Genomic DNA, 15,260 nt, shown 5'->3' with positions numbered 1-15,260 from the left:
AGACATAAAGGGGATACTGCAAGTAAGACTGTACATATATAAATAATAGTTAAAAAAAAAAAAACAACCAAAAAAACCACACATACAAACAAACCCACCAAAACCAATGAAATCATAAACTGTTGATTTCACAGGCATGTATTTGGGAAAGAAAAAATAATCAGAAAGTATGAAAATACAGATTTGAGGAAGAATCCTTTTTCCCTTACACATACTTAGCTGGGTGAACTCCCTGACTGGCCCCATACATCTGCAGTCACAACAAGAGTCAGGGTACCATACTCATTCACCTTCTTGTGATTAGCCTCAAAATTCATCCACATGTGTAAAAATGTTTTGCCCTTGGGGAAGAAGTCCTGTGAATGGAGAACATATCTGGAAGCTCAGGAAACCCAGATCTGGCTGCTATTTCTGTTACAGTCATCCTCTTATTCTGAGAAGCTGCATAATTTCTCAGTTTCTTCATCTAAATATTACGGGATAAGATAAATAATCACCTCTTTTGAAAATGTATAGTGGGATTGATTTAGCTGAAGGCAACAGACTTTTGTAGGGCAATAACAGCATTGATTGCATTTAAGAAAAAAAAAAAAAGGGTATTCGTATTGTATTGTAAAATGCTCCATAGGGTCCCAAATGACTTAAGACATACTTTCCAAAAATATTCCCATGATGCCTGGAAAGGGTATAACCATTGTAACACTAATAATAACCACAGAAGTTGCACTGATACGCAGGGTTAGACTGGTCACACTGCTACTCTTACGCACTCTTAATCCTTAAGAGATGTTTCATAGAATGTCAGGAATACAGAACATATAAAGTTTCAATTCAAGGATGTATAAAAATGATTCTACTCAATAACATGGATATCTGTGTGTATTCAGGACAGATTTGGTACCCTGTTCCTTCATTTTCTTATTTTCCAGGTTTTGCAGGGTGTTTGTATTTCTATGGATACAACACATGTTGAGGACTTCTTTTAAAAAAAACAATAACTAACAACTTGATATTTTTTATATTTAATTCTGATTATGAATCTTTCCTGTCTTCTCTATGTAGACCTGCACTTTAGAGGCAATATGCTCAATTGCAAAGAACATTTCTTAAAAATACAAGTTTAAGAAACTGGAATACTAATTAGAAATACTACACATTTGTTTTTGATAATCATGATAGCTTGTGGACATCAAGCCTGAACAGATGCTTTTTATATTTTAAAACATTCCAAACAAGCTGAATCTGAGGACGTATTCCTATATATTTTATGATGTCAAACCATTGAACATGTAATGTCAGAATTATGCTGTAAAAGTTGTCTTACAAGCCAGTGTGGCTTGCTTTGGCAGCGCAATTTTTTAGAGAAGTGGAATTGCTGTAGATGGTTTATTAAAATTCTGAATAGTGTGTATAAGGAAAGGATGCAAAATATATGGTTACAAAGCTGGTGAGTGGTTTGGGACTGAGCCTCAGACTCAGTAATTCACCCCAATGCTTATAACTTTCCAATATCAACTGTCACAAAGTACTGTGAAGTTGGAGCTTTTTCAGTCAGTGTCCTTTCTCCATGAGAGGACGAAAGGGGCAAAAAATCCCCAGCTGCCTTTCAAAGTGGAAAGGATTTAAGAAATCTGAATGCTTTATCTCTTCAGTATGTTGTAGCATCTGTAATGTGCTGTGTTCAGGAATATATTGTGAATTTGTCTAGGATCTTTCAGGGCTTGAAGTGTGATAGACTATTACCTTATTCAGTGGCTGGAAATCTGCCTGTTGTTGATGCAAAATACAGAGCTGTGTCACTGCTTGCTCTCCTGAAATTAAAGTTTTGTAGGTTTAGGAAAGAAAAATAAAAGTCTGGGCAAACACTGCAGACCTGAAGCCTAGCTCTGGTGAGCACTGACATAACTAGGAGTAATGGAAGTCACACTTGAGTTTCAGATACAGCAGAGGGCTGAGAAATTGCAGGTTGATCAGGTTTTTCCCTGGTTTCCTCCACGCTTGTTATGTCACTGCTTGGCAGCCTTCATCATCTGCACACAGTGGAAGCCTTCTGCCGAGTATCTTCAGATAAAATGGCCCCAGGTCTGGCACTCCACACAGCACACAGAAAACGTGAACCCAGTTCCTTTTGATGTCATGCACCTTACCTCGTTAAGTCACCAAAATGTAAAGGGTGGAAATTTTAAGGATGTTAATGATATGCGAAGAAACAAATAGGAACCAGAAGAAAGTTTTTGGGAGTCATTGTTTATTGGTTTGGGTTTTTTTTTTTCCCTGAGGTCTGCAAACCAGTATGCCACTACAGATTCAATGAATACAGTCTGCTCCTTCAGGTCCTCAAAGTCTTGATGAGGAGACCTCCTCTCTCCACCTGCCTCCCTCTCCATCTAGGCTTTGCTTGTTTCCTTCTCCATGTGACTGTCTTTCCAGCCAGGAAGAGCTGGGTACAACTTCCATCCATTTGATTCCTTAGTTGACAACAGCCTCTGTGCCCCCAGAAAGATTTTGGGGTGGGTTTATTTTTTTCCCCTCCTCTATCAGACATCTGGCATCCTGGAAAAAGTTGTTTCTTGCCAGTGCTTCCAGTTCTGATGCAAACCTGGGCCCTCTGTGCGGAGGGGGATAACAGGTCAGAAGGGAAGGCTGATGATTATGTGGCCTCTCTAACCCACTATCAAGTTCATGGACTCTGACAAAGTAAGTTAAAGTATTGTTTTCCGTTCATGTAGTTAAATATGGTTTCTATCCAAATAGTTACGTCCCTGATGTATTTTACAATACAGTGTGATAAACCATGAGATGAATTTAAAACGTGGTATCATGCTGTGAATAACTTCTGCGGAAGAGATGAGAGTCTTCCATCTGTAGCGCAATGCAAATGCAGCACTGCTGGTGGAAATTTGGCTATAAATTATTGTCATGCAATGTTCAATAGGCCTTTTCTCAGAACGGAGGTGTACAGGGGACAGCCGTATAGCAGAGACCAAATGGTGACTCCCTGCAAGTTCACAAAGTCTTCAGTCTCCCAGCTAGGTGAACCAGCAGGAATAATTCAGGGCTTTGAGTGAAGTTTGGTTTTGAATCAGAAAAAATAAATTTATGTAGTGAGTTTGTGTTTTTACATTAGCTTCCCTGTATCTCAAACAGTGCTTGCCCGTTGTCACCAGCTAAGATTTTACAAAATGTTTTTTTAGAGTCAGCACAAAATCATTGATGGGCCATGAAGAACAAACGATTACTAATTTTTTCAGTCTACACCCACAACTCTTTCTTTAGAAATGGTATTTGTCTCAAATGAGAGAATGGATTTTTTTTTTTTAAGAAGGAAAAAAAAGAAGATGGAAACTGTAATGCGGGAACAAAAACTTTCAGCTGTCAGCATTTCTGTAACCTCACAAGACCCAATTTTCATGTATTAATTTATAATCTTGGTGTAAAGAGAAAACATGTTTTTGTTTTTCCTGTTTCAGATTTGAATAACTGGATGATTATATATAAATTTACTGCATTTGTGCAGAAGATGTGCTGGTTTTAACATCTGTCAGAGAGCTGCATCTTTAGTTCCTTCCTGTGATCATCTTTTGGGTGTTATTTTCTGGCACGTTTGGGACTTTAAACTGGTTTTGAGAATTCTTATTCTAGCAAAAGAATAAATCCCTCCTGATTCAAGAAAGTACTCTCTTTAGCATCGATACGATTAGAATTCAGTGGCTAAATTATCAGTTTCCTTAGAAAAAACAAAATAGTGACAAAATTCAACAGTTGAGGTTTGGTGCTTCCTGAGGGGGCTCTGAAGGCGTATAGTGAAGGCCTATGAAATGTATGTTAAATATGTTGCTACAGAGAGACAGCTGTAAACAGATGGTAGAGGAGAAATCTTCCTTTTAATTAGGAGAAGTCTGTGTGTAGTGATTTGGTACATCTTTGATACCATCACTTAGGCTGTCTGGATATAAAATAGGTTGTCTTCTGGTAGGTTGTGAGAGTTCACTGGTGGCTGGGGGGAGCGTGATAAAGCCTTCAGTCATTCTGTAAGAGCTCTAAGTGCAGCATTTCTGCTGTATTTTTTCTATCCTTTAAACACCTAACTTCACTGTAGGAGTAAATAAAATAGTCACTTTCTCAAAAATGGTAAGAAGTAGCTGCAATTCTTAACCTACCATTAGCACCAGAGTTCCACAGGCTGGAGCTGACAGGCTTTGCAAATGGATGTGCCAGGAAAGGCAGACATCTACCAGAGCATGCTGAGAAAGCATGAGAAATCATAATATGGAAGGAGTTTACAAAAAGGAGTCTGCTTTAGTAGATGGGAGATTCAGTGGCCGTATGAAATACGCACTATATCATACTGACTAGTGCTGCTCTGTTCAATATTAGTCCACAAAATTTGGCGTACTATCTCACTCCCCATGATAATCACTGTTATGGGAGACTCAGCTTGTGGACCCTGGCAGCTGAAAAGAGAAGAGGAGTTATGCAGATGACTTCACACTGTTTAGAATTTCTGCATTTGGGGAATATTACGGAATTGCTAACAAATTAGTCTCTTTTAATTGTAGTGGCATGTATGCATTTCCTGTCCCAACATGTCCATGCTTATTCATAGCACACCAAAGAATCACAGAATATTTTTTTTTGCCTTTGAATACAAATGGCATGAAGAAAGATTGTTTTCTGGACATCAAAGAGAATGAAGTCAAAATGACCAATTCAAACACAGAAAACTGAACAGAAATCTAAATATTGGCCTGGTTTATGCCATTTAACAATAACAAGACCAAATATTAAAGAAAAAAGAGGAAAAACAAAGTGAAGAGGGGATTTTCCCACAGTTTGTATTTCATCATGGACAAAAAGTTGGTAAAAAAATTGTAACTTGGACTGTAATGTGGTGAAAATAGGCTTTTTGGACCTTAGTACAAGGATGATGTAGTAATTCAGACTGTAATTTGAATAAGACGTATTGGGTACTTAAGTCTGCCCTTGCACATGAGTGACTTATTTATAGTGTTTCACCTTTAAGATTTCTTAGATCTGAAGGTACCTAACCTTACTGAAATACAAATTTAGACACTGCAGTTGCATAACTGCAGCTATGTCAACAGTGAAACACAGCAAACCAATGGTTTAGAGGAAGAAGTTAAATATATCAGAGGAAACTGGGGGATTGTAGAGGCAGAAGGTAATTTCTTACATGGAACATTGCCAAGGAATACCATCTATCTGTTGGCAAAAATGTCATATGAGCATGCTTTTGTTATTCATTCTTCCCCAATACTGGGTTTATACAGTGTAAAACAAACAAACAAAAAGAAAGGGGTTGGGGGGACCCTGCCCAAACTGAAAGGGAAGAGTGGAGGCATATGTTGTCCTTTTATATGAAGGAGTGCTGCATGTCTGCAGTCCCAGCAGAAAAGGACAACGTCTTGCACTAGTGAGGAAAAGGCACCTGAGTCTAAAGAATATATAAATGTGAGGAAATGGACTTGATGAAACAAATAGTAAGATTGTATAGCTTTGCTTAGTGTAAGTTAAAATAACCATAAAATAACCACACTTCTTTTTTTCTTCTTCTTTTTTTTTTTTTTTTTTTTTGGAAGCCTTAGAAAACCTGTGTGTCTATTTGCATCTGATATCAGGAATGTAAATTCAGACTATCTGCAAGATTAGGAAAAGGTATTGTGCAGCTGCTCGTGGGTCTCTGAAAATTAACATTGGTCCTGGGGCAAGAAACAGCTGGAACTTCTGAGGCTTAGGACAAGAGTGTCACAGAGTGATGCTCCAAGTAGTCTGTTCCTTCGTTGTTTTGCCCCCTAGATAACGCCTCTAATTTCTGAAAGTGCTCAGCATCCAAGAATTCTCATTTGAGTCAGTAGGAAGGGACAAATGTTGCAGTTTTGAATTAGAATTATGAATTTAAGTGCTTAAACATGGACGTAAAAAATGAACTTTTTGTCTCCTTCAAAAAACAAACAAAAAAAAGAAAGTCCCATGTCTCCATTCTAAGCTGGTCCCAGATGACAGTGCAGGGGTGGTCTCTGGGCTTTGGAACCTGGCTGCAATTCCAGCAAATCCTGCATCGTTGCTGTTGTAAGGCTTTGCAGAAGTGTGTTTCAAAAGGGAGACTTGCTTTGAGTGAAAGGCCATATGTTTACAGGAATCGTGATCTACCTTCCACTGGCATAGATGGGAATTTTAGCACTGAGTTTGTCAGCTTCTCCTGCAAATCATACAGTTTTTGTCCTTTTCTTGTGTATTCAGTTTTTCTTTTCTTTGGCAAGGTCCCAAATATAAAGAACATCCACGGGCTACTAAACTGTGCCCCTGTCCAGCTCTTTCCTACAAATGTCAGTCTCTTTTGAGTTTACCTTGAACCTTGTAGACGTTCTAGTCTGCAGCTGTTCAGATTCACCAACTGAAAAGAGCATAGAAAGAGTTTCAAGCATAAAATTGTGACTGTGACAATAGCTGAAGAATACTGAACAGGCTCTAATGCATAGAGGTATTGAACAAAAGCAGGTTGGAGGACTTGTGTGTAGGCACTATTAAGCTTATTGAGAAAAAAGCAAGTACATTGCTCTTGCGTTGAGCCAGTAGAACATGACAACAGTAAAACATCATTAAGATTGGTTTGATTTCAGTGCATGACAGTAACTCATGACTCTTACAAATACAGCAGATCAAATTCCTTTCTGCTGTACCCCAGAAAAACTCTGTTGGGTTCATTCGCTATAACTACAACAGTGCTCTTTTGGTTGGGTATGCTTATAAATCATTTGAGTAATGCTGGTTAAAACTGAAATAACATTGATGTAAGCGAGACCTTTCACTTCAAATTGAGATGGCAAAATATGTTCAGCCTCTTGAGAGGAAATGACAATGAGCTATGGCATACTAAAGGAAAGCTGAGCATTGTAACTCTTGGGATCAGATTGAGAAACTCTTTGTAAGGCCATGGCCTCACACTTCATATTTTCAAGTATCCAAACTGACTTTAATTCTGTTCAAAAGGAGGACACTCAGACTTTTATTTTTCCTGCAAGTTTGCATTCTCATTTCTCTCACTTTCACAAAGAATGTTACCTCACAAACATTAAATGGGAAACATGTGCTTCAGGGCTAATGGTATTGCTGCTTTGTAAGGTCAGCTCCAAAGTCTCAATGTAAAGGCTTTGTTAATCTAAAGTGAAATAAAAGCAGCTGTCATAAAGCGTGTGATATATAAACTCTCATTTAAAGCTGTATTATATTCCTCTTATTATTTTTAATAGTCTGAATTGAGACAGAGAAAAAATATTTATTAAAAGGATTGAAAAGCAGCACTTTTCTAAACTTCTCAAGAAAAGGGAGACAAATATTTTGTCACTGATAAAAGACATTACCTTTAAATGCTGTTTTTTCCCTCCCTGGTACTCATTTCTCTTAGGTCATATATTCTGCCTACAAAAGAACAAGGAGTGTTGGTATTCTGTAACTGAGATAGCAGACAGGACAGATAAATTTCACAGCTTTTTCAAGCTGATGAAAAAACATTTTTCCTCTTACTAAGTTCTTGTTCCATCACTCGCAGTCAGGGATTTAATTTTGGTTAGTGGTCCCAAGAGAAGGAATTCTTCCATGTTCCTACTTTATTTATCTGAGAGTTGCAGTCAACATGAAATAAAATCAAGTATTGCAGTTCATGTCATGAGACCTCTGTGTGCTGATGAATACCGCTGTTTCTCTCACTGCAAATTTAAGTTGCTTCTGTCTTCTACTGACCTATCCAATCTCTACCTTGTATCTCATTAAGACTAATGCAATTTATGAGGTTGAGTTACTCCTTGTTACAAATGACGATTTGGTCTTTGTTGGAACAACTTCGGGTGTTGCACCTAGAGGCCCAAAGGAAATGGGTCAGTTCACAGAAGTTTCATGTTGGATGTGCAATGGGGAAAGGTGCTGGCCTTGCCAGGTTGCTTGACAGACAGTTCCAGCTACGAAATCCATGGATTCTTACCTGCCAGGACAGGGGGTCAGCAGTTGCTAGATATGAACAGTTATCCTGATGGTTTTCATTTTGGGATTGTATCTATACAGCTTTTAAGATGCATAATGTTTTAGTTATGTGTAGGTATCAAGAGAAAAGTTACTGCTTTTTAAAAAACCATGGGTCACTGTGTGTGTCTGAGTCTTCTCTATAAAGATGCTTTTGCAAAGGCATGTATTAAAAGCAGGACCCTCAGACATAACTTGAAAGCCCAGCTATTTCATCAAGAAACTAAAAGCTTCTTGACAAAGCTAAACTATGAAACTGAAAACTAAAACTGCATGCAAGTGTTGGGTATGAACTTTTTCTGATACTGTAATGATCATTTGGCTATATCAAATTACATTAAGGAAAAGCATACAAACGTATGAGCAGTTTATAAGATGTTGGTTTGGAAATGTGCCTTTTAATGTATCTCAGAAAAGAAATAACTGAAGAAATCCTAAACTATATTTTCTTCAAAGCTATTACCTTGGCAATCAGAAAACTGGGAATATCTGTAGGGAAGTTTGGGGTTTTTTTAAAAAGTTTATGTACATTACTCATACGTATCATGGACGTTTATTTTTCTCATCGTGGTTGTTTTCTTCCTAGTGCACAATAGATAATTTAGTTGTGATACGACTATATAGTCTTTGATGGCTTAGCAACAAACTAGTGACAATTTTGGCACTCTACAGAGAAAAATAAGAATAAAAATGCTATTAGTAGAAAACTAAACTAACAGTTCTATGATGTGTAAACAACACAGTGCTTTCCCTCTCAGTTTCAGCTGCCTTTTCATTTTTCTAACTTCAAAATTAATTTCTGAGTTTATCTTATTTAATATGTTTAATGTATTCCTATTTTCCTTCCCCACCCTCAGCAAATCTTTCTGCATTAATTGTAGATCTTCTTAACAGAGTGTAATTCTATGACAGTATAAAAAGGCTTCGTTTTCAGTGTACAATTATAGCTATTCTTTATAGAGCCTATACCCATTTCATAACATACATCTTGAGATACTTGTTTTAGTGAACTTTAACTGGAATATCCTTCAATCTCTTTTATAACTCTTTTGGATATCTTTCTTTTGTTTTTCTTTTTTCTTTTTTGGGAAATCACAGTTTCTTTTTTTACAGTTCTTCAAGAAATCAGAAACCTTATTAAAAACTGTCAAAATGGAAAAAACATGTTCTGTGAAGCCAGAATATCTGTCTAAGTGTTTTTATGGTCCATTCTTCCTTTTACACAAGATCAAAGCATCAAGGGACAAGAAAATAGGGTGAGAAAAGTCAATTCAAGCTTGCAGAAATCACGGTCAGGCCAAATATTTATCCAGTGATTCATCAAAAATGTTGCGAAATGTAGTACTGGATTTTTAATGATTGCAGGTTTCACTGCCAGTTCTTGTAGGACATCCTGTCCTTTAAAGCAGTGCTTTAAAAAAAAAAAAAAAAAAAAGCAACCAAAAAAAGAAAGGTCAAGTAAATGTATTAGGTCGAACCATAATTCAGCGACACTAATGGGATGGACGTATGTCATTATGAAGCAGTGGTTTTTAAAACAATGTAAATAGTTGTATTGGTGGTGGTAGAAGACTCGCATTTAATTTGATGGTAGAGAAATTTCTTGTAATTGAACAAGTTCCTGCTTCTGCTCCCAGAATAAAAGGATTCCTCAAGAGTGATGCATGTTCAGAAAAGAAGTGGTACAGACATGACAACAGTCATCTCTCACACTTCAGTTCTGTTAAAATAAAAGGTGAAACTTCAGAATTTCAAACCACGAGATGGCAACCAACAGGTTACTTGTTAAAGGACACTGATGTAGTTTATATGGATCCTTGATGTGTGGAACAAAAGGATACACAGGAGAAGCAAACAGACCCTGAGCTCTGTTGGCAAATTAGGCGTTGGTTGAGCAAGACACAGTGACAGTAGAAAACAGTAGAGAGAATGAGGTAAAGCAGAATGGTGTGAGTCAATATCAAAGAAGTTGAAGGACAAAATAATTGTGAATGCTAGTCAAGGTCTATGTAACAGTTTATCAAGTACAATTGAAAGATGTTTGCATGAAATCTACTATTTGGCTGAATGTTAACAAACCACTAATACAGAAGGGTTTGTTCCAACAATTTTCTCTTATGAGGAATTGCTTTATTCTAGCCCCTGCCCTTGTTCTCTCTGTAGCTGGCTATATTTCAGATACAGACCTGTACCTTTTATATAAGGAGTAACACTACAAGAAGAGCTTAGTCTATGGAGAAGAGGGGCCTTGAGAGGCTTCAGCTCCTGAGGCACTTTCCTGAGTGCCTTTCCAGAGTTCTCTGCATAAAAATGAAGACAGTCAAAGCACCACTGTTTTTCAGCCTAACCACTGGTACTTTCCACTATGTTTCCCACTATATCACATATCAGAGACATTTTTTTAAAATAAAGTAGAAACAGCAGAATGTATGTACAACCATATAACCTAGATATTAATGAGATAAGCATACAGATAGTAAGAGAAGAGAACTAGCTGCTAAGATGTAACTTCAAAAACTCAGTTTTGTGTTTAAAGGAGCAGAACTGCTGCTGAAGATAAATTTTGCTAACAAAGCATAGGATGCCTGCTATTCAAACTGCGTATCATGTGTGAGTATCCACAGCTCACTCTACAATTTATTTTAAAACCGATCCATGACCTTTTTCCCATATAGTAGTCTTAAAAGTGAGAATACATAGTTCAATGCAATGGGCTGTAGTATATAACCACAAAAGTTATATACTAATGAAGGTATAAAATAGAGAACAAACTTGGAATGAAATGCATGGGAAAACTTTGGCTCTCGTACTACACAGAAAAGTCAAGCAGAGTTGTCTCTTGTGAAACATGAAGGAAATTATGTAACTGAAATTTTAAATGTACAAGTTTTTTGGTTTATCCTCCTTCCAGGATTACTGAGGTAATGGAGATGGGATTCTACTAGTACTTTTCAAAATGTTATTAATGGCATTCCTGATTGCCAACAGAAATAGCTCTGCTGACTCTGAAAGACTGTATTAATTTCTTTTGGAACTGTAAAAACACTGACTGTTCCCAATCATCTTAAAGATGACCCTTCTTAGTCACTCCAGGAGACAATTTCCAGTGAAAAATCCATCAAGCTTAATACAGCATACACACCTGTGTATATGTAAGCAAGGAGAAGTACCCAGCCTCTCTAATGTGATGAGAACTGCAGAGAAAAGGGCACGTGCTGCTCCATGGTGCTCACTCCCTTCTCTAGTGCTGTTGCTTTGGCAGTGTTTTCACACTTATTGTAGAGCAGCAAGGAATATTAGAGCTAATGTGGTATCTTCACCCTGTTGTTAAAAGCATCAATGCCAACAGAGCATGCATTTTAAGGAAATGTCAAATTCTTACTTTACCAAAGTTTTCCACATCAGAAGGCATGGAAATGTAGAAGTAAAGTGGCTCAGACTGAGTAAGGTGGACAGTAATTAAAGTGCAGGAAGAAGAGGGCTACTTAGCTTTGCTCTCTTGGGCTAATCCTTAAGACCAAATGGTGGAGAGACAATAGAAAAGGTTTGACAGAGAAGGGAACCTGATTCCCACAAGGAAAACTGTAGCCTTCTTACAATTTTTTTCTTTAGAAGATGCACCAAGGGGATTCAAGGAAAGGCTGGAGAGTTTTAGAGCTCTAGGAGGAAAGCTCCCCTCTCTTCACTTTTAAAATAAATGGTTTTGTTAATTCTCTTGCAAATAAAACAGTAGAAAGAAAATATGTGGGTTTGAGGCATGCAGAGAGGCATTTATTACAGCTGTAAAGCATTGTTGGTATGATGCCATTATCTTTTTGAACCAGCAAAAATGTGGCTGAGTGGTGATTTAGGCTTTGATTCCTACCACCTGTGCTACACAGGTGCACCTGTGAGCTGCTGGCATGCTGTGGGAAGGCTTTGCTCCCTTATTTGAGGATGTGTGTAGGTTTGCTCTGTGTGGGATTTTTTTTTTTTCCTCTAAAGCAGTATAGTAGTTGTTGATTTACAGTTATTTATTTTAATTCTTTTGTACTGCAAAACTAAAAGTGAAGCTGAACTCTAATGAGCGGTCAGCCTCTGATTTTCTGCATTGAATAATGGAGGTGAGTGGCTGCTGAAGTGAAGTGAATGTTGATGTGTGGGATTTAATTACTGAGGTACAGGAAGAAGGAGTTTTCCAAATGTAGGCTGGGGAGAAAGAGGATATGGATTTGGGATAGTGAAGAGGTGGTGGTGCTTGATAGGTTAAGTGGAGGATCTGCAGATGAAATCTTGTTCCCTTCTTATAGGTGCACAGAAGGATCTGGGTAGCTCTGTATCTCCCTAAGTATCTCAGTATCTCCTCGTACTTGTTGCCTGTGGAGGAGGCGTTTGTCTCTTTATCTTAATATGTCTGTGCCCTTTTGTTCCTCTCTTGGGTGAGTTGGGATTTAGAGGTCTTGCTGTCTTTTCCAGGAGTGTCTGAGGCTCTGAATCTGGTTAGCAAAGCTAGTTCTCACCTAGTCTTGGGAGCATTTCAATGAAGCTGTTTCTGTGCATGTCTAAGAAATTCATCTACTCTCTGATTGCTACCAAGTATCTTCAGTCTCTAAAGTTTTGTCCTAACTCGTGAGCTTTTGGGGGAAGCAATTGTCAATTCAGTTTTCAGTTGGGCTGCTATGGAAGGATGCAAGTCATTTGGATGCGGATCCAATGTATATGTGGCCAGCCCTCTGGGGGAAAGCTGGAGGAGAGGAAAGGCACAAGAAGCAGAGTTTGATGCTTTCTGGAAAAGCTAGTCTATCTGAGAGCCTGGCTGCCATTATACTGAACTGAGACCTGGCAGAGAGACAGGTTTAGGTTTGCATGAGGATTAGTGATTTATGCCTCAAGCTCTACAACTCTCTGAGATAAGTTGTATGTTCTGTGTGGCTTTAAGTCATACACACATTTTTCTATGTGGACTGTCAGATAACCTCCCCAACATAGTTAAATGCCTCGTCTTGAGTTTTAGTAACCCAGCGATGAATGCAGTCCTGGAGGTACTGACTGGGGAGGGCTTTGTGGTCACAAGTGTATGCAGCTCTGCAATGTGTTTTGTATCTTCTGATGTGTAGGGAAGAGAAAGTTCGTGGTGCTGTGGCCGAGTTGTTTAGAGGAAAGTAGTAAATGTCTGCCACTGTAGTCCTTATCGGTCTCAGGCTGTCACGGGCATCTGGGGAGATGGAGGTGGTGGAGCTCAAAACCAAGAAGGGATTTGTACAGGTGTGTGTGGAGGTTAGTGCTTTTCAAAGAGTTCCTCCTTGTCTCTTCATGCTGATCTTAAAATGCCACGTATGAATGGGAAATGGTTGAAGTACTGTATTTTTTTAACTCCTATATTCAGTTCATTTTGAATTTATGCAAATAGGTCAGCCCCATAAGTAGTTTTATTTTTTTGCTCCTTCTCATGAGGAAGAAAGAATTTCACCAAGTTTAAAAGAAAAAGAGCAGTTTGTATGGAAAACTTTAGGTTGGGGTGAATTAGTCCAACTATTGAAATGGTCTTTATTCCAGATGAAATGTTACCAGCTTTAAGACCAGTGCCTGACACTGGTGTAAGGCAGGTGTGCTTGTGATAAGAGTATGGATGTGAAGTGTGGTTCTGCTGTCTCAGTGGATCACAGTAACTATAGGAGGCAGAGAATCAGCTGGTATTGGTTATCCATCAAGACGTATGCCTCCATCTGGCTTGCTGCCTGGCACACGCCTGTGCAGTAACATGAGACAGGCAGGACTTATGAGTACATTAGGAGACAATTTGACACAGAACCGAGCAGGCAGCGCAGAAGATGAAACAGGGAGTTTTAGAGGTAGGCGTAGAGTAGATTACCAAAGCACTTCTCTTTTCCATGTGTTTAATTTGAGGTCTGACTTCATAATAAGTGATCCCATGTGGTGCTTCCTTAAAGTAATACTTACCTATTGTAATCCTTTAAACATTCTGAGATGCCTGAAGTATGAAGTCATTTTAATCTATTACCTGGAATGTACTAATCACACTCAACAAATTTTTGAACTGCTATTAAATATTTGAGTGTCATTTTCCCTCCTCATTTTGCTCCTGCTGCCCGTCCAGGGGTGGAGATATTACTGTTTCTGCAGAAACCCTGGTGTAGATACAGCTGTATCGTGTATAACCAAGTTGCTGGGGAATGGTGGTTGAATAGAATGTTTTAGCTGAATGTGTATGTTTGGACAATATAAATCAATAGTCTAATATCATGAGTAACTTTCTCCTCAGTTCAGCTAGTAGTTTTTAGAGAAAGCATTACTGCAGGGGGGCAACTTCTTTATCTTTTTCTTTCTTCTTTATTTTTTTTTTCTTCCATCAAATATATGATAAGCATAGTGACTGTTGCTTTTTACCAGACAACTTGTATAGCCCTGGCTTGACTCTTGGTAAATGTCTTGAAATCTCGCTGGGTTGATTATACTCGTTTTGGTGATGTGAAACAAAAGAAACAATGTTCTGTGCTTGTAGGTCTCTTTGCAAGGAATAGCACTGAGAATCTGAGGAATGCAAGAATTTTCCAATAAAAACATCATAGTAATTGCATTAAATGAGTGAATCATACATGTAATCTTTCAAATATGCTGGCATGGATTTTGTTAAGACTGACTGACTTGGCTAGTGTGATAGGTGCTATTCTTTAGAAACATACCTAATGATAGTATAGAGGTCTTGTCTGAGCTTAAAACAAGGTAGGGCCAAGTGAGGCTAGGTCTTGGACGTGAAACCTCCTGGGACACAATAGTTTGCAGAAGCAGATACTTTTTATTTTGGGAGATGCTGCACTGCTAGAAGTGGTCTCTCTAATTACCATCATGATCCTGGCAATCTGGTGACACTAATAAAAATCAGCCAGGTTGGAAGAGACATTAGGAGGTTGCCCAACACTGAATTCAGAGCCAGTCTAAAGTTCCTTAATTAAGGAAGCATAATACTTTCTCTAGAGAAATTCATTATGCTTTGGTTGGTACAGCTGCATATGCTGTTAGCCTTCATTGTTGCCAGGTCGCATGGATCACTAAAGTTTAACCTCCTGCCCACCAGGACCCCAGAGTCTTTGCAGTGGAGCTGCTAGCCACTCAGTCAATTCCCACTCCAGGCCCTGTACAGCTCCTCCCTTGTAAGAGGAGAACTAGGTTGCTTGAGAGACAAAATTCCTGCTCTTATTCCCCCTGCTGAAATGTGATTTGTT

The sequence above is a fragment of the Haliaeetus albicilla genome, chromosome 1, assembly GCF_947461875.1.
Source record: "Haliaeetus albicilla chromosome 1, bHalAlb1.1, whole genome shotgun sequence".
NCBI classification, from domain to species: Eukaryota; Metazoa; Chordata; class Aves; order Accipitriformes; family Accipitridae; genus Haliaeetus; species Haliaeetus albicilla.
The sequence above is the reverse complement of the archived record's forward strand: the minus strand, read 5'-3'. Positions refer to the sequence as shown.